General features: G+C 33.3%; 1 protein-coding gene across 1 annotated transcript in view; it reads left to right on the top strand.

Moving 5' to 3' along the window:
• The first annotated feature begins 3,718 nt into the window (after nucleotides 1-3,718).
• The window catches only part of LOC145279723 (uncharacterized), a 125,759-nt gene continuing 109,534 nt past the window's right edge, over nucleotides 3,719-19,943 (top strand). The window contains exon 1 of the mRNA XM_080131013.1: nucleotides 3,719-3,835. The gene's annotated coding sequence lies outside the window, so the exon portion shown is untranslated. The remainder of the gene's footprint in view (nucleotides 3,836-19,943) is intronic.

The following is a 19,943-nucleotide window of genomic DNA, read 5'->3' as shown; positions in this document are numbered from 1 at the left end:
GTATGTATGTATGTGTGTGTGTGTGTGTGTGTATATGTATGTATGTGTGAGTGTATGTATGTATGTATGTATGTATGTATGTGTGTATATATGTATGCCTAAAACTTTCGACAGAGGCAACGGATTTTCACAAGATCGATATCGTTTTGAAGCTCGACCCGTTGGACGGCAAATATCGAAAAATTGTCTAAAAACATTAATTCTTTCATCCTCAACTGGGCACTTTTCTACAGCGAGGGGTCGTTTTTTTTTCGCCGATATTTTCGAAAGTCATCCCTCTTTTCGATTGACTAGCTTTAATTTAAACCTTCGCCACTTCCAATTTGGCGATGGGCGTCTCATTTTTTTTCCATATTCTTTTCCTCCTTCAGGTACGGGTTCGAGCCTGCCTGCTTACTACCACTTTTTTTTTTGCTCAACACACACCTCCAAACACCCGAGCAACGCCGGACACCCAGGCTAGTACATTATATATTGTGATACTGTGAAATGCCTCTCCCCTCCTCTCACACAACTATGGCCACCGGGAGAGATTAGGTAGGAATCTGGATAGAAATGATAAAAAAGATATTGCATTTGAATGTCACAGACAAGCGACGCCATTATATTTATCTGTTGAAAGCTTGGGCGGGGAAGAAAGAAAATTCAGAAAGATGTTGAAAAAGCAGAAGTCTTTCAGTTAATTATTGCAAGTAGAGATTAAAAAAAAAAAAGTAAAGACAAAGAAAGGCAAAGACTAGAAATAAAAAGTAGAAGATTGCGGTTAAGTAGGAACCGGAAAACAAAATAATAAAAAAAAAATAATCAGGTGGACTGAGGCAGCGAGAGACAATAGAGTTCTATTGAGAGGATGACAGAAGATGGAGTTAGTCTTAGGTGAGATTAGGTGAGATTCAAAAAGCAATAGACGAGTGAGGTAACTTTGATATGTAGACACTAACGACAAGGCCCTAACCACACGTTCACGTACAAATCCAAGAAGTCGCCTGTATCCTTGTTATCTTTATCATATGTAAAATTTTGCTCCGGACTATAGCTTTGTGTTCCAGCGACTGACATGATATCAAAAAAAGGGTTTGGCGCTGTATAATTTTTATTTAATACTCACCATGAAAACGTGTTGCTTTGCTATCCGTAGTAAGAATGAACGAGAGCACTATTTTTCACTTATTCCATTCATGTTTGAGTCAAGTCTCGCAGTATACAAGATAAAAAGGGTTAATTATCAAGTTGTAGACACTATTCCAATAACTAGCTATTTATATTAAATATACGGTAAAATTTATATAACAATAATAACAACAATATATGCCTTACTAAAAAGTACTTGAAATATTTAGCCATAAAGTTGCTATTTTTGCTTATTATTGTCGAAAATAAATGTTAAATATGCATATATTTTCTCAAATGTAACCCCCCCCCCAAGAAAAAAAATACTTGTGGGGGTGATCTATAAATGTTAGCTTTATTGGTAGTTAAAAATCGATAAATATCTATCATTTTATTATTACTACCAACAGTGAAAAATTTAGTTTTAAACGAAAATCAAATTAAAAAAAAAAAAGAAGATAATTAAGGGAATCGTTTTTGGCATCGGAAACTAGACACAATTTTTTCCGATTCTGATACCTCGAAACGTTTCAATGTTTCCTTATTCCCAATTCCGATTCCAATTCATAATTCCAACATTATTTTATTCCAAACTAGCGGGGGTACCCGGCGTTGCCCGAGTGTTTGTTTCCAGGACGGTGGGGGGAGTTTTAAAAAATGTTATGGTAGGTAAGTAGGAAGGATCAAACCCGGAGTCATGGGTAAAAGTAGGAAAATAAAGTGTGAAAAAAAAACAAAAACATCTGCAACGTTAGCAGTTCGGCCACCAAGAAAAGTCCATTCCAGTTGTTTAGGAAAAAAAAAAAACGACTACGGTAGGTCGGCGCGAACGTGAAAATATAATGTGAATTGTCCAGCACGCTAACCACTACGCCACAGAGCACTGCAGCTTAGTTTAGTGATTTTAAATAACTTCACATGAAAGAACTACGAAGCCAAACCGGTGTTCTCTTCTCAACTGTTCCGTGTGAACGATCCCCAAACGGTGTTAAGTGGTGGCAGGGGGAGGAGGAATTTATTAGAGAGAAAATATTTTACCACTTCCATTGATCTTAACCGATTTTGGCCGTGACTTCTCAGCAGAAAAAGTATAGAAATCTAAGATTATCGAGGAATTTGAGAAATAATAAGCCTATAACACACCTCAGATATTGTTCTGCCGTTTGTGCATATTATATTTGCATGAAATATCTTGATTTTTAATCCTATTAAGGTCAAAATCCGACGGGAAAAAAATGAGTTCATTTTATTTATATAGAAGAAGATAGAAAGAATAGAATAGAAGAGATAAAAAACATAAATTGATGACTAGACTCCAACTAAATATTTTCAATTCTCTGTGCCCCTTGTTATCCATTTAGCGAAGCATTTTTTTCATGCAACGTCCACTACTCGAATGCATCACTAAAACATGCAGTATAGCGCATGTTTATAGGTGTGAGAAATGAAGAACACATACAACACCTTAACTTCAGTAATATAATGAGGATCGATGTATTCCGCTTATCTCGGCATTGTTTCCAGTCATCCTGGACTTCTCCTTGCCACTGGAATCAAGCAATGCTGACCCAGTAGTGGTTAGAGATTGCGAAACCCTTGCTTCACAATTTAGTGCATGCTATCCATCATCTCTCCAGGATTATCAGATGGTTCTCGTCGTTTTAATCCTCAATGTCTTTCTAGGAAGAATTTTAACAAGAAACATATCAAGGATACCAATATAAAAAAGTAGAATCTTTGGAGACATACAATATGATGAGGATAACCGTTCTCAACCGAGGTCCACACGGACCCCAATGTTTCATGAACATTGCTACGGGTTCAGTTTTCCCTTATAATAAACCGTTGATAGTTTTCACTAAAGGGCTTATTATATCAACGGTTTATTTTTTTATTAATGAAAAACAGAATAAGCTAGGTAGTGGTGGGGGAGTCTAACAAAATGAGTTACGAGGAAAACAGATCTACGGATGGGAATCATTGTTGTAGAATATCGACACGTTAATAAATCAATGGGAACGAAATGAAATACAACATAGTGCGCCTTTTCCCTTTTGACTGTTGCTAACCTTGTTCAGTTCTAGAAAGTTCACCTTCCCAGGCTTTATATTTTCTTTTTTTTTGGGAAGGGATTAATTTATTGTTAATCACCTGAAGCGCCCCTACTGGGGAATGCCGATGGAGCCATCGAGGCATTTTTGCAGTCCAGAGTGCTCCTCCTCAGGGTTGCTCGCTCTTCAATCACATTTTCCGGCCCTAGTATCACATCTTGTCGTGGAGGGAGAAGATAAATAACTAGTTTGCTGTTTCTAATCTTGTTTGATGAGACGTGTTTGTTGCTGTGTGTTTGCTGAAAAATAAAATCCCTGTCGTTCGATAAAGACAAGTAAAGAAACGAATGAAAGGTCGTCGCTGTGTCTGTTTTTGACAAACCATAAAACGTTTTTGAAGAAGGTTCGAAGGTCTTCTTCACACTGATCAATCCTTATCGGTGTTTTACTGTAACTTTTTATAATTGACCCTGGATGGGCGTGTGGGCGCGCGTTTGATTGGATGGCCGAGATAAATGGGTTTGTGTTAGCAAGACTCTTTTGTTATCAAACTACACCCAGTGGCTTGTTGTCCGTCGTGACCCTTGGCATTGGTGAACGACAGATTACGATTATTCCGGATTCTTTCTCAGCTTCAAAACGACAAGTTTTTTTTTTCTACTCACGATCGAAAGGTAAGGCCGTACATTCTAATTTTAATGAAAACAAACATGTATTTTTTTTGTATTATCAGCTAAATGAAGTTTATGAAGTCGAATGTCTTTTTTGTCTTTGAATTTCCTTTTTTTTTTACTTCATGATCATCTTGTATTCAAAACCAATTTATTTGACAGTAAAGAAAATAACTAATAAATCTAATAGCACAACAAACACGCACAGCGATCTATCTATCTATCTATCTATCTATCTATCTATCTATCTATCTATCCATCTATCTATCTATCTATCTATCGCTAGAGAGAGAGAGAGAGAGAGAGAGAGAGAGAGAGAGAGAGAGAGAGAGAGAGAGAGCAAGAGAGAGATAGCACAACAAACACGCACAGCGATCTATCTATCTATCGCTAGAGAGAGATAGATAGATAGATAGATAGAGAAATAGATAGATAGAGAGAGAGAGAGAGAGAGAGAGAGAGAGAGAGGCCAGCAAAATTCCACCCCTTAATTATTGAGGTCCCGAGATGTCGGATAGCCTTCTGCTATAATAATTTCTTCCTTCAGACTGCTAGACTTTTGAATTCCTTCCCTGTTTTCTGCTTCCCTTGCTGTACTAATCTGCAGAATCCCAAATAGTAGCCTTTTACGTTCCAAGTGGCAATATGCTAGGTTTGGGGTGAAAAAGAGTTAACTGTTACGGTAGAGTATTACTATTAAATTATCATATGACCTAGTTAATTAGCCTTTGGCTGGCGAGAAAACAGCAAGATGGCATCCATATAAAGCGTGAAGGTAGAGGAAGAGAGAGAGAGAGAGAGAGAGAGAGAGAGAGAGAGAGAGAGAGAGAGAGAGAGAGAGAGAGAGAGAGAGTAGCACTTAAACAATGATTATTGGAAACTATTAAATTATTTAGAGTAAGAGTACATATGAAATGGGGATTGAAGAGTCTCCCCACGTCTTTTGTTCATCGCAAAATAAATAAATAAAATAATAATTACTTATGCAATGATCCACATCCCACAAGGATTAAACGTTGACCGTGGCCTAGGAAATCCGACATTTAGATTAGCTGTTTTCTTAAAGTATTTAGCTTCCTATAAGTATCCGACCTTTGAGCTGTTACAAACTTTCGGACAAATAAAACATAAACATTATCTTCTGATGCATTGGAAAATTAAAAATTTTGTCAGATTGGCAATAAATCTTCATAATAATTTCTGAACTTCTGGTTTGGTCAACTTAGCATTAATAATACAATTAATTGAATTAATCGAATTCGCTGATGAATTTCTGACGATTACTACTTCTTAAATATATAAAGCACGAGTTGTCTTCTCCTGGGATCACTTCTATTTAACTAAGTAAAGCGTGAATTGTCTCTCCCTGCAATCACTTTTTCTATCATCATATAGGGAAAATCAAAATCATTAATTTATAATCTCAAGTGGGGTTTGAACATAAAATAATGAATGAATTTGTAAAAAAAAAAAAAAAAAAAAATTAGCAATTTCAGGCCATTAAAAATAATGATGAGTCATAACTTACCAAGACCAAAAAGCCACTCGAGAATAAGGTTTAATTATATTGTCGATTGAACGATGAACAATGTTATAGTATTGTGAACGATGCGTGGAACAGGCATAATTTGTTGACTTGAGAAAACGGCTAATTTTTTTTTGACTTCAGGCTTGAAAACGACCATTTTCAGTCAACAGAGTAGCAGCCCTGCGATATTTTGTTTCACAGATGGGACGTTCTTGTTTCTTTTTTTTTTTTTTTTTTTTTGTAAGATTTGTAAACTGGACATCAAATCAGAATTTTCACAAACAATTCTGCGTTCATGATAATGTGACGTCATTTATGTTTCATGAACAACTAATGAATATTTTCCAAAGAAATCAGAAAGAATCACAGACTAACGATAAAATATAACGTCTTTCCGATACCCCCCCCCAAAAAAAACACAAAAACAAAAACAACACCTCCACACCCCTTTCCTGTATTGCATGCATTCGATGATATAATGTTCTACAATTGTGTTGCCAATGTCATGGAAAAATGGTTATATCATTCTACCACTTCAGAAAGTATCACACTTCAGACGCAATCCTCTACATGTAGAAGAGTCAGATACGTCCTTCGACGAAGTATTATTGTCACATTTGGGGATGTGCCGCTCAGAGCAATCTCTTTTGCTTGAATAAAGTACAAAAAATCGACTTCGAAATTTAATGGGGGTGGGGTGGGGGTGTCCTCTTCTTTTTCTCACAGACTTTTACTCACAGGAAAGAAGTTGCTAGCCTTTCTCTTTTCTATCGTTATTTTCATGGTAGGTGTTCGAATGAGCCCCAATCTTTGCCGCCCCCTCTCCCGCGTAAAACATTCACAGCAAAATCTCATCGAGTTACAACCACTGTGAATTATATTCCTAAAAATAAACCGTACATCCACGAATAAAGTTTATTTCCATAAACTACTGTGGAGCACAATATCACGTGGTTGCTTGCCAGCTGACTATAACATGGTCGTTTTCAAGCTATGTTCAATGTGAACAAATTTTTATTCATCTGTTCTCTTAAATAATCAAATTTTGCGAATTCTCACCACGCACCTATTAACCCTTATCCTCGAGTGGTTTTTGAGCCTTGATAAACGGTGACTCTTTAGCAAAAAAATAAAAATAAAAATAAAAATCACTGATAACCTAATTCGGAGAGAAAAGTCGTTTTGCAAGATTAAGTAAGACTAACAGTTACATTTGATGACAAAAAAAATTCATAAGTTAAAAAAACTTCTGAACATTTTGTTTCTAAACGTTTTGAGATGAGGATTGATAACTTCTATTATCTGGATTAGTCGGACTTCTGTTCTCATCTAGTAATATCTAGCAATGAGTAGTGGTCTATATAAATTAGTAATTGTATATCTAAAATAACAAGAATAGGTTAAAGGCACCCCAAATTCACACTAGAATTGTCCACAATGATCCATGGCGTAACGGATAAAGTATTAAGTAAATCTAGTTCTAAATGACACTCTTTATAGGTTGAAGGTCCAATCTTCAGTGCAGGCGATATTAAGAATACAATTGCCAATTACTTAAGGCTTCTACCCGCTCATGGCTGACAGAACGAGAGCATGTTACCGCCATGGATTAAATAAAGAAAATTCGGTCTGAAATTCTGTGCAGATTCTCAAGTTTAACAGAAATATTCCAAATTTCGACCAGATACACCTAAAGAAGGTCGGAGATTGAATCAACCGAAACGTTGTGAGAATAACATTCAAAATAAGTAAAAAGGTCAGAATAATCCAAATTCACGGTTAAATAAATTAAGCTTAAATATTATCGTGTTATCTACCTTTATCGATGGTTTTTATTAAACTCTTTAAAGAAAGAGAGAAAATACATTAATCGATAAGTAAAGGAACATTCATTGTATAGATTACTTAGCAAAAAGTACGAAGATTAGATGTTATTCATCTCTCTTATTGTGTTTCCCTCTTCCAGCTAACTGATGTAACACGCTCTTAAAATCGATTTAATCAGTATATTAAGAAAACACAACGCGTAAATTACTTTTTAAACACAAATATTTGATGTGATTATTCTCTTTTTCTATTTGTGCCAAGTAATATGACACACCTATAAAAATGATTTAATCGGTAAATAAAGGAAATGTCTTGCAGAATTCACTTCCAAAACGCAAACATATTATATGCCATCCCTCTTTCTAATTCTCTCACACTATCAACTGATATAACACAATCTTAGAAGTATCGATTTAATCATTCGATAATAGATAATACGTTTGTGTAGATTACTTTCAACATGCACGGATATTTGATGCTATTCTTTCTAATTGTCTTTCTCTGAAAACTTATAAAGCAAAATTTTTCAAAAATTGATTTAATCGGTAAATAAAGGAAAATATATTATATAGGTTACTTACTAAACGCACGGGTATTTTATGTTATTTCTAATGTAATGTTTTCGTTAATGAGTAATTAATAAACTAAATAAACGTTTTTATTATACATGCACGGGGTGTTTATATATGTTCGTCTTTTAGTCTCTCCATCTTCACTGTTTCTCTTCGGCACGTTTAATGGGTAACCGTCGACCGGCTCGTCCGTTCAATTAAAGCGAAAAACTTTTCATGTAGAAAGACACGACAGACGGCCGCTGAGTTTTCTTCTAGGTTTTATTTAAAGATTTGAGTGAGAGAAAGAGAGAGAGAGAAAGAGAGAGAGAGAGAAAGAGAGAAAGAAAGAGAAAGAGAGACTAATGTTATCTAAATAATTATTTAGTTCTTAAACATAACTTTCCAACTTCAGAAATGAGTGATGTAGACGGACAGACATCGAATTAACATTCGCCTTAGATTATCATTAGATGTCATTCATCATTGTTCAACTGTCTCTCTTTCTGTCAACTCACCCTTTCCCCACGCCTTCTCCCTGATTTCACACCCTCTGCCTCACTGTTGTACATATATAAAGACAGGAATGACACCTTCTGTCTGTATATACTCCTCTCCAGAGGGTTCAATCCCTCCTCTTCTCTACCTGTATAGGTAGCGGTCTTGCATATTTATATATAGCATAAGTGCTTAGTGGCTGCTCATAAGCAAACAATAAGACAACCTGAGTTTCATTTGACTGATAAAATGGACTATAAAACAGACTTTGTAATTTTAGAAACTGAATTTGGGTGTGGAGAAGAGAGAGAAAGAAATATAAGTAGCCATAAGATACAAAAGAACAAGAACAAGAACACACACACACACACACACACACACACACACACACACACACACACACACACACACACACACACACACAATCCCTCAAGATTAGATTGATGCAATATTAACCCCAAAGTGCTTTTATATCAAGTTTTTTGTGAATCTGACAAAAGCTTTTGATACCATTAATCGCAATACTCTCTGAAAGCTGGTGCATGCTTTTAACAATTGCGACATTGGGGTGCAGTTTCGCTTTCGCACATCAGGTAAACTTTTTAACTTCAGACGTCTCAACACAAAGTCAAAAACTTTTCAGAACCTTGTTCTTGAACTTTTATATGCAGATGATGCAGACCTTGTTTCACACAGACACACAGATGATTATGGATAAGTGGTCAGAAGCTTGCAAAGCTTTCGGACTTAATATCAGCCTCAAGAAAATATATGTTATGTATTCTCTTCCTATAGGAATGCCATATGTTGAACCAAACATCTTGATTGATGGCAAGACGTTAAAGGCCAGGGAAATTTTTGTTTATATGGGTAGAACGCCGAGTAAGGACTGTATGATTGATGCTGAGATAAATCACAGAATAGCCAAAGCCAGTTCTGCTTTTGGCAAATTGGAGAAACGTGTACCGTCTGATCTAAGAATCTCATCAAAAACAAAGCTAAGTGTTTACGAAGTATGCTTTATCACTACATTGCTATATGAGTCAGAGAGTTAGACAACATATAGAAGGCATCTCAAGTTATTGGAAAGATTTCACCAAAGTTGTATTCGGAGATTACTTAATATTAACTGGAGGACTCTAACGCATGACACTGTGATTCTTGAGCAATCAAATAGTAATAGTATTGAAATGAAAATAATTCAAAATCAGATGGGCTGGACTGGACACTTGGTTAGGATGGAGGAAAAAGACTTCCTAAGCAACTGTTTTATGGCGAGATACATGGAGGTAAAAGACCACAACATAAACCAAAGAAAAGGTTTAAGGATTCTCTGAAAAACAACTTGAAAATACTTGAGATGGATGTATATAACTGGGAATCCCAATCGAAAGATCGATCACTGTGGAGAAAAACAACTAGAGAATGTTGTAAGATTTTTGAAGAGCAGCGTGTAGAGCTTGATGTCTTAAAACGCGTTTTAAGAAAGCAGAACGAAAATATAATGTCAGAGAAATTGGAACAGAAACTGAAGTGCACTGTATGTGGCAGATACTTTTTGTCAAAAGCTACAATCAAAGACAGGAACGACAATCTTATGAGGAGGTTTCTACAGCACACCTGGCAATGCTAAGTTGTCATATGTGTGGTCTAATCTGCAAATCTAAAAGTGATTTGACACGGCTATCGAGGATTCACAATATTATCATGCGATCACCTTTACAAGAAGGAAAGTTTTTATGCCATATATATATATATATATATATATATATATATATATATATATATATATATATATATATATATATATATATATATATATATTCAGTGTGACCCAAAAAAACAGAGGACATTCAATTGTTTTTCTGAGCATTTTACAGTCAACGGAGAAAAAAAAGGCCAAAGACCCTAGTGTTTTGATGTAATGTTTTGAATATAATAAACTAGTTATGACCAAAGTTTCATTTCATTAGGATAAAACTTAAGAAACGAGGCCTAATTAGAGTTAGGGCTCGTTTTTTTTGGTCTCTCTCTCTCTGTCTCTGTCTGTCTGTCTGTCTGTCTGTCTGTCTGTCTCTCTCTCTCTCTCTCTCTCTCTCTCTCTCTCTCTCTCTATATATATATATATATATATATATATATATATATATATATATATATATATTGAGTAAAACGATTCATAATTGTGAATTAAAAATCAGTTTAAAAAGGAAAAACAAACAAAATCAACTCGATTGTACGATCGTTTCGGAAACGGTGTTCATTTTATTGAAATTGACAATAATTTGACAAAGGTTTTGTCCTTTAAAAACATAGTCTCTTCATCAGCAAAAATGGGGGGGGGGGCGGAGAAGTTAAAGACACCCAAATAAAATTAGCATTTTAGTGGTGAGTAAGGCAGATATTCCTTGAAATATTTTAAAAGAAAATATAGAAAAACTAAGTTATTAATTTTATGTTGATCAATAAAATAGAAAATTAGGAATAAGGTTAAAAGAAAAAATTATTTTTATATGAAATATATATATATATATATATATATATATATATATATATATATATATATATATATATATATATATATATATATATATATATACCTTTTTTGTCTCCATTATAAAATCTGTTTTAAAATTCAGTCAATTTATCTTTTTGCATGCTGTTATATTTTGTCTCCGAATTGAAATAATTCATTAGCGTTTGTACTACTTTCAAACGTTGTCATAATGTAAGATTGATCAGTTTTTATCGCTGGAACGTCAAATTAAAAATTTAAAAATTATATTAAATTTACAAGGCGTACAACTGCAAATTTTTGAAAAATTAAATAGAAATTAAAAAAAAACTTTTATTGGTCAAAGGGAGATAACTTTTAATTTTTTTAGGGATTAATTATTTATTTATAGTAATATAGTAAAAATAAACATCAATAATAGTAACGATATAAATCTTAGTGATACTATAATAAATAGATAATAATAGTTATAATAATGATAATAAATAAATAATAATTATAATAATGATAATAGTAGCAATAGAAATAATACTAATCAGACAAATAAAATAATAATAATAGCTATTAAATTATTACTTATGAACGGTTAAAATCAGAGTAATAATCAAATTATTTTATTATTTTATGGGGGTTTATTTTATGGGGGCTGTAAATTTAAACGCAAGTTTATGAATACAACTGGAAAAAATATCGTCCTTTCGGGTTAAAATGTGGACATATTGTTATTGAATTTTAATATAGCAAGGGCTTCAAATCTACAAAGGGTGCAGAATTTGTCATCAGGATTATATGGTTTACAAGAGCCTAATGTTTCCCATTTTAAATTAAAGGGGATATTGATATCTTTGAGATACCAAATATACTTTGCTAATGTTACCTGTTTTTTTTTAAGGATCTTTTCTTGAAAGCGTGTTCATGTATGGAGAGTCTGTGTTTTATAAGCCCAGGAGATTTTTTCGTAATGTTCATGTAAAAATTGAATTTTTTTTTTATTGTTACAATTTGCGATGCTTTATTTTCACAAAAAAAGCAAAAATAAATTCATGCATTTCTTTTTACTACTAAAAGCCATAATTTTAGTAAAGATGACTTTTGTTTAAACAAAACAATACATTTCCACTAAAATTTTAATAAAAATAATGGGTTCATTATATTTCGTGATCATTTTTTAATACATACTGAAAATTTCATTAAAATTGGTTATTTTTTCTGATTTTTGGTGAATTTTTAAGTAAAGAGAGGGGTCAAAATGTTTATACATTTTGAGCATCAGCATTCATTTTGCCCGTACCTATATATAATCTTTTTATATATCTTATATTTATAATATATATCTTTTTGAATTGCCAGACCTTAATAAAAATGGTTGGCATTTTCAGAGCATATATATCATTTGTAAACAATTGAAATAGCACAGTTGTATTTAAATCAGATTCATGTATTTTATTTGATGTATTGTGCATCTTATACGTGTTTCGTTGAATAGTATAGGTAGACCAAACATCGCATGAGAAACTCGTTCAATCTCTCTCTCTCTCTCTCTTTCTCTCTCTCTCTCTCTCTCTCTCTCTATATATATATATATATATATATATATATATATATATATATATATAAAACTACTTAATTTACTCACATAAATTTATATACGAAAGTATAGATTTATGCGTAAACTTTAAGTATTTACTTCAAAAGTGCTCAATACGTAGGTAAAGCTAGTGAGTAAGTTATAAAATGTATGAATATTCCGCGTTTCATCTACTCTGGGATTCTTCAGGCTTATGCGCGAATTCTGTGGTTGTTTGTCGTTTTTATATGCGCATCTTCTATTGAGATTTTAGTTAGCCAATCAGCTTTCTAGTATCTACCGCGCCCTTTTGATTGGCTAACTAAAATCTCAATAGAAGATGCGCATATAAAAATGACAAACAACCACAGAATTCGTGCATAAGCCTGAAGAATCCTAGAGTGGATGAAGCGCGGAATATTCAGTGTAGCTTAATCGCCATATACATTTTATAACGTACTATATATATATATATATATATATATATATATATATATATATATATATATGTTTTATAAGTATACAATTCTTATTTTTGTCAATTTTTTTTTGTTTGTTTTGTGTGTGAATTTATTTAATAATAATATTTTTGTGAAAGAGAAAGTTATGTCCTAGACAAAGCATCAGCAACAATGTTGTCTCTTCCTTTTATGCGTTTGATTATAATATTGTATTCTTGTAAGTCTCTGATTTTTATTGATATTTGAACAGGGTGTGTAGTCACATTGAGTTAAAGTCAGTGTTGTTGGGCTAATAACAAGGCTAAACATTCTTTTTCAATAGTGGAGTAATTCTTTTGGTAGTGGTTGAATTTTCTTGAGAACTATCCAATAGCTTTCTCAATGCCTTGCTCATCTTCTTGGATAATAATTCCACCCATACCCACATAACTGATATCAATTTGTAATCTAAATTATCGAGAGACGTCTGGAGTTGCAAGAGCCGGACCTCCAATAATAGTTGATTTGATCTATTTAAAATCTTTACTCCAGGATTTGCTCCATTTGTATTTTTCAGTATTTTTCAGGAGATTGGTAAGAGGATGTTCTATTGTTGAAAAAGTCTTATAAAATCTTTAATCGAACTTTGCCATGCAGAGAAATCTCCTTAGTTGTTTTTATTTGTTTAGACAGTATATTTTATGATAGCATCCACTTTTGCCGAGTAAGGTTTCACTTGTCCCTGACCAACATTATGGCCCAAATAATCCATTCATGCGTGACAGAATTCACTTTTGCTTAAGTTTACGCATAGGTTAATTTCTTGTAGTTTGAAAAAAATTGTTTTATAATTTTTAGATGTTCATCCCAGGTGTTACTGTATACAATTACATCGTCTATGTAAACCTTACGTCCACGAATATCATGTAGCATGGAATGCATCATTCTTTGACGGCTGCTTGGTTCTATTATATCATTTTCTACCATATATTTAATTTCATTCCTCAAGTATTCAAGCTTAATTGGATCTACTCGGTAAAAATGTTGTTTGATGGGGGTTTTCACTTCCCACAAACGCATCATGTACTGCAAATGTTATTTTTCTAGAAAGATTTGGAAAAAGATCTCTGAACTCACTGACCAAAGCACATATATCTTTTCTCTTTTCATATGATAAAATGTTTAACTTTGTCATTTAGATTAGATAGGATTTATGTTTTTTTTTGACTACTGTGACCTATGTCTTTCTCTTTAGTAACTATATTTGTTTCAATGTCTAATTGAGTTTTATTTTTTATTAGTGTCATTAATATTTGTTAATGTTGAGACTGGCTTCCTTTTAGTTATATCATTCCTATCAATGCAATGTTTTAGAATATTAATGTGGTAAATTCTGTTTTTATTTCTCCGATCTGAGTGCTTATGATATAATTTACCTCATTTTCTATTTCATATGGTTCTGTAAAGAATGACTCAGAATTGGTTGGCAAAAATACTAACACTTTATCTATCACTTCAAAACTACGATGTTTACTAGTTATATCGCATATAAATCTCATTTTAATTTAAGAGTTTCTTAATCTTTCTTGTGCTATTTAGAAAACATTGTATAATTCTTTCTTAAATTTTCTTTTACTTAACCTTTTTTCTTTTACAAGTTTTAAAGAACCTCTCCCTGTATGGTCAAAAACAAGTTCAACCGGACCAAACCAAGAGATTCTTGAACGGCTTCAATCGCAAACAAAACAAAATGAATTCCACGGTCCCAATCATTTTTATATTCGAAACAGAATTTTTTGTATCATGGATTTCATTGTTTGATGAAAATGTTCAAGATCTCCCTGTAATTCGGGGTGGTAAATACTAGATCTCTACTGTTTGAAAGACACTCCATTCATTACTTGTTGGAATAGACCAGACAAAGTTTGAACTTTGGTCTGATTGAATGACTGATCGAATCCCAACTAAGCAGAAACATTTTGTTAAGGCCTTAACGATAGTTTTGGTTTTAATATTTCTTAGAGAAATAGCTTTTGGAAAATGTGTCGATGTACACAAACTTGTAAGTAGGTATTGTTACCTACTTTTGTTTTTGGAAGGGAACCAACACAATTAAATAACACTCAAATTAAATGGTTCCTCAAATGCTGGGATAGGTTTTAGAGGTGCATACGGAATCTTTTCATTTGATTTTCCGACTACCTGGCAAGTGTGACAAGAGTTACAAAAGTCGATGATATCTTGTTTTAGTTTTGGTCAGTAAAAATGTTTTAATATTTCATCATATGTTTTGTTTATTCCTAAATGTCCTGATATAGGAGTATTATGAGCTATGCTGAGTATTTCTTGTCTGTAAACTTTTGGGATCACTATTTGGTTTACTATTTTCTACTCCTAGTTTAGATTGGCATTCATATTGGTCGCCATTTTCTCATTAAAATACCACCTGTCATATAAAAGCATCCCCTAACCTTTCTTGCTTCTTCTAAAAGAAGTATTTTGTTTTTTAAAAGACAAAGTTCAGTATCTCTTTCTTGTTCCCTAACAAGTTGGTTTTGTAATTTTCCTGTGTCGTTTTTATTATGTAACTAGCGCTGGTATCCGGCGTTACCCAGGGGTTTTGAGGTGTGTGTGAGGGAGTAAATCAAAACAAAATGGAAAATAAAGAATAAGAGAATGTAATAACCCTGTTTAAATATTATATAAAAAACATCGAACGTGATGCAAAATAAAGAATAATCGAACGATGTTAAAACCTATTAAAAAAATCGGAAAAACAAAAACAAAAATAAAACATCGAACTTGATGAAAAAAAAAAAGACGAACGAAAAAAAATGACATAAATAACCCTGTTTCAATATTAAAACTTAAAAAATCGAAATTTTTTTTCTTATACCTAGGCTCGAACGTGTAATCTTAAGATAATGACGCTGCTACTGTACCGACTGGTCTACGACCGCGTGAGGGGAATTAGTTTTTTTCTTTTTTTTAAATATTTACACTAATTCCAGAAAGAACGTTTTTTGCGCATGCGTGTTTGGCTAAATTGTCATGAAAGAACGATTTTTTGCTACCTCTCTCTGTAGGAAAGTGCCCAGTTGAGGGTGAAAGAATTAATGTATTTAGCCAACTTTTCGATATTTGTCGTCCAAAGGGTTCGAGCTTCAAAATGATACCGATCTCGTGAAAATCCATCGCCTCTGTCGAATGTTTTTGCGACATACATACATACATACATAGATACATACATAGATACATACATACATACATACACTTAAACAGATTTTTGTTCTTTATATTATAGAAGATGTAGTACTATCTAATTTTGTATCTATAGTATTAGGTTTTCTAGATCATGTGATAAAAAGGTTTCGTTTAATTTTAACAGAGTAGCTGGGTTTGAAGTGTCTATTTTTGTCAATTTTTTTTTCTTTGCTTTAGACTAGGTATAAGTTTTTATCTTTTTCGTCACTTTCTTTAATTAATTCTACTGAATCCGTAATCATTGGTTCTGCTATTACTTTGTCAACTGCTAAATCGTTACCTAAGAGTAAGGAGACACTTTTTACTGGTAAAGTGGGTCGAACACCGGCTGTGACAAAGTCATTTATGAACCTTGATTTCATATAGATTTTATGAAGTGGTACTTTTCATAACACTCAACAACAAAACAAAATCTCCCGTGAAGGTCGATTTCGATAGTGGTAATATACCTTCTAGCAATAGAAGTTGAGACGCGCCTGTGTCTCGTAAGATTTTTACGGGTGTAGCTCTGTCTCAGGATCGTTTATGAAAACAGAGCCATGAGATATAAAATATTTGTATTCTTCTATGAATGTGTCGGAAACGTTTTTCTCTATATCTGATCTCGAGTGACAACCGAGAGAAAGCATGTTTTTTTAAAAAATTATTTTGCAAGAGCATGAGGTTGGCAAGTTTTATTTATTTGTTGATCTCTTTTTCGTTTTCTGCATTCAGATATAATATGATTATTTCTACCACAATATGCACATGAAACTTTTTATTGTGTCGGAAAAGGACTATTGGAGATGTGTCTTTCTTTTTCTTTTTTTGTTGATAATTTTTATGAGAGGAGTTGTTAGGGTGAGACGCTAGCAATTGTCTCTTATTTGAATGATTGGTTGGTTGGTTGGTTTTGTTTTACGGCATATCAACCCTTTTCGGGTTATTTAATGCCGAATCCAAAGATTTTGAAGAATTCTTTTTTTAATAGAATATATTTGTTGTTTTCACGTCGGTTTCTATTTAACCCATAGTTGGGACCCTAACAGGTACTATCACTCCGGGTCAGAGTGGACCTGGGAGCAATGGTAATTAAAGGGTGGCTCCACACTCCCCAAAGCCCACAAGCTGGAGCCTCACCACTGGATATAGTTTAAGGTCATATCCAGGACCCCCATTGAGGGACTTTTACCCTCTGCAGGGGGGCAGTCGGCGTATTCTAATGCCCCACCGACAGGGACGCTTATTTGAATGAAAACCTGAATGGTTATCGGCCATTTTGGTCTTTTCATAACTCTTTCTCAGAGTTATGTTGTGGGTATCCGCGATTATAGCAGCATCGTTAATAGTTTCTATTTCTTTATCGTTTAAATGTATTTGTGTTTCTTTATCAACACACCATTTTAACTCTTCTATTAAAATGAGTTGATGTAATTTATAGTAATCATTGTTTACTTTTTTTCGCCCTAAGTCACCTATTGAAGAGATCTGTTTTCTCTCTTGCAAATTCTACAATATGATTTTTAAATTTTTTAATTTCCTAAATTTTAACTTATACGCCTCTGGTATTTATCCACATCATTTTTTCATTTTGTCATAATCTGTGCCGTCTTCTATACCAAGTACGGCGTATATGTCAGCTGCTCTTCCAGTTAGGACAGATTGCAGAAGTGTTGTCCAAATCTCATAGGACCATCCTAAATTTGTAGCTATTTTCTCAAAAAGAAGCAAATAATTGTCTACTCTTATTTCATTAAATGGTGGTACTAACTTTATCTTCATAGATCGAAAATTGTATTAACAGAAAAAATTATTTGCATTTTGGTTTGTATTTTTTTTTTATATACAGTGGTCACCACTTATCAAGGCCCGGAAGCCGCTCAGAGATAAGGGTTATTGCAAGTACATTACGTTAGTGTGGAGATTTGATGAAGTGTTTACTTAAGGGGGCGGTTCATTAAGAATTTGTTAACGTTGGACTTGAACACATCCAAGTTGTAGTCAAGTGGGAAGCAGGCAGACGGAACAGAGTTCCACAGGCGTGCAGTTCTAAGAAAGAAGCTTTGTTCATGGAATCCACGTTTTGATTTAGGCACAGATAAAGAGTGGGGGAAATTTTTGACAGTGGATTCAGCTAGACGGGTGTTTTTCGTGAAAGATTGGCGAGGGGGGACCAGAGATTGGAGTTCGGACGAGCACCTGCTATGGAAATAACGATAAAGCAAGGATAGGTTCGCAACGTCTCTTCTGTGGGAGAGAGGTTGCAGGGTAGAGAAAAGGGCATCCCCCACTAAGCCACGAAGTCTATTTTGTACTCTGTCAAGGCAGGATAGGCTGTCTTTAGCAGCTCCTGCCCAGATATGGCAGCAGTATTGTATTTTCTAGTTGCAATCTTAGTTTTTCCAATTCTATATTTTCTAATTATTTTTAAATTTCTAGTTGAAGATGTAAGTTATCGTGATAATCTCTTTCGAAGCTACATACATCTAAAATATCTCTCTCTACTAATTCTTTCGCTATAATATTTTTTATTTCCACTTTTTCATACTTGAGTTTGTATCTAACTTCAAATAAGCTCCACTTTTCTTAATTTGTTAAATTCTTCTTCGAGTTTGGTTAATCGTGAAAAGTTTTTTTTTCGAAAAAAGGCACGTTTTATTTTATTTATATTTTTTTATTTTAATCAAATTAATATATATAAATATTTCTTCTGACCAGGTTCAGTAAGGATATTGTAAACTTCGCTACTTTTTTAAAATTTATTTTTGTTTTCTTTCTACTTCCTTTTTATTTCTTATATTTTCCAAAGTTTTTGTTGTTGTTGTGATGTTTGTTATAGTTGTGATGTTTGTTATTGTTGTGGTATTTGTTATTGTTGTGATGTTTGTTATTGTTGTGATGTTTGTTATTGTTAGTATTTGAATAATTGATGAGGGAGAGCACAGTAACAGTTAAATAAATATGTATTAACAAAAATATACGAAAAAGGTAAATTGAGCAATATCTTTGCTAAACTACTGGACTAGTTGATGACGACTATCCTCTCCGCGTGTCCGTCTATGACCACAACCTCCGAGATATAGAAGGCCTGTTTAGCAAAAAATGCCTGCAGGGAATGTAGGTAAGATTTGTAAAAGTATCACTGTCGATACTATATGAGGGCATTTTTAAATAGAGATTTAAAACATGTTAAAAAAGAAAATAAAAGGAACCCAATTCGATTGATAATGAAACTGAACTTTATTCAATAAAAATATAAATATTATCTATTTAAAATTATGTAACTTTAAAGCAATATATAATCTAATACTGATAAAACTGAATTATGAATTTAGGGAACAAACAATTAAAGAAACATATTAAACAAACATTTCTTGGCCTTCGGGACAAGATCACAGTGTAGTATCTGTTCTCATACTACACTTCATCTTTTCTGTCGTCGGTCGATGGAGGAGAAATCTTTCATGACTGAGATTATTTTTGTTACTATCCAGAGTACCCTTATCGGGAAGCTGAATTTTCTCTACAATATTATATGTTGAAATGTTTAAATAATTATTACTTTAAATGCAGAAATTATATTTAAAGTTTTGGTTTTCTGTTCTTCTATGCCCATTTTTCCCCATGTTTTTCATCAAAATGTGTAGCGTATTTTCATCAGTTACATGGTTAGGAATCTAATACTTCGCTATAATCTTCATTTTCATATTAGTGCAGAATACAGAATACGAAAATGAAGTTCACATAACAACAGAATACGAAAATAAAGTTCACATAACAACAGAATACGAAAATGAAGTTCACATAACAACAGAATACGAAAATGAAGTTCACATAACAATAGAATACGAAAATGAAGTTCACATAACAACAGAATACGAAAATAAAGTTCACATAACAACAGAATACGAAAATGAAGTTCACACAACTACTAAAAGACAA

The sequence above is a fragment of the Euprymna scolopes genome, chromosome 7, assembly GCF_053919585.1.
Source record: "Euprymna scolopes isolate OS-2025 chromosome 7, ASM5391958v1, whole genome shotgun sequence".
In the NCBI taxonomy this organism is placed as follows: domain Eukaryota; kingdom Metazoa; phylum Mollusca; class Cephalopoda; order Sepiida; family Sepiolidae; genus Euprymna; species Euprymna scolopes.
The sequence above is the reverse complement of the archived record's forward strand: the minus strand, read 5'-3'. Positions and strand labels throughout refer to the sequence as shown.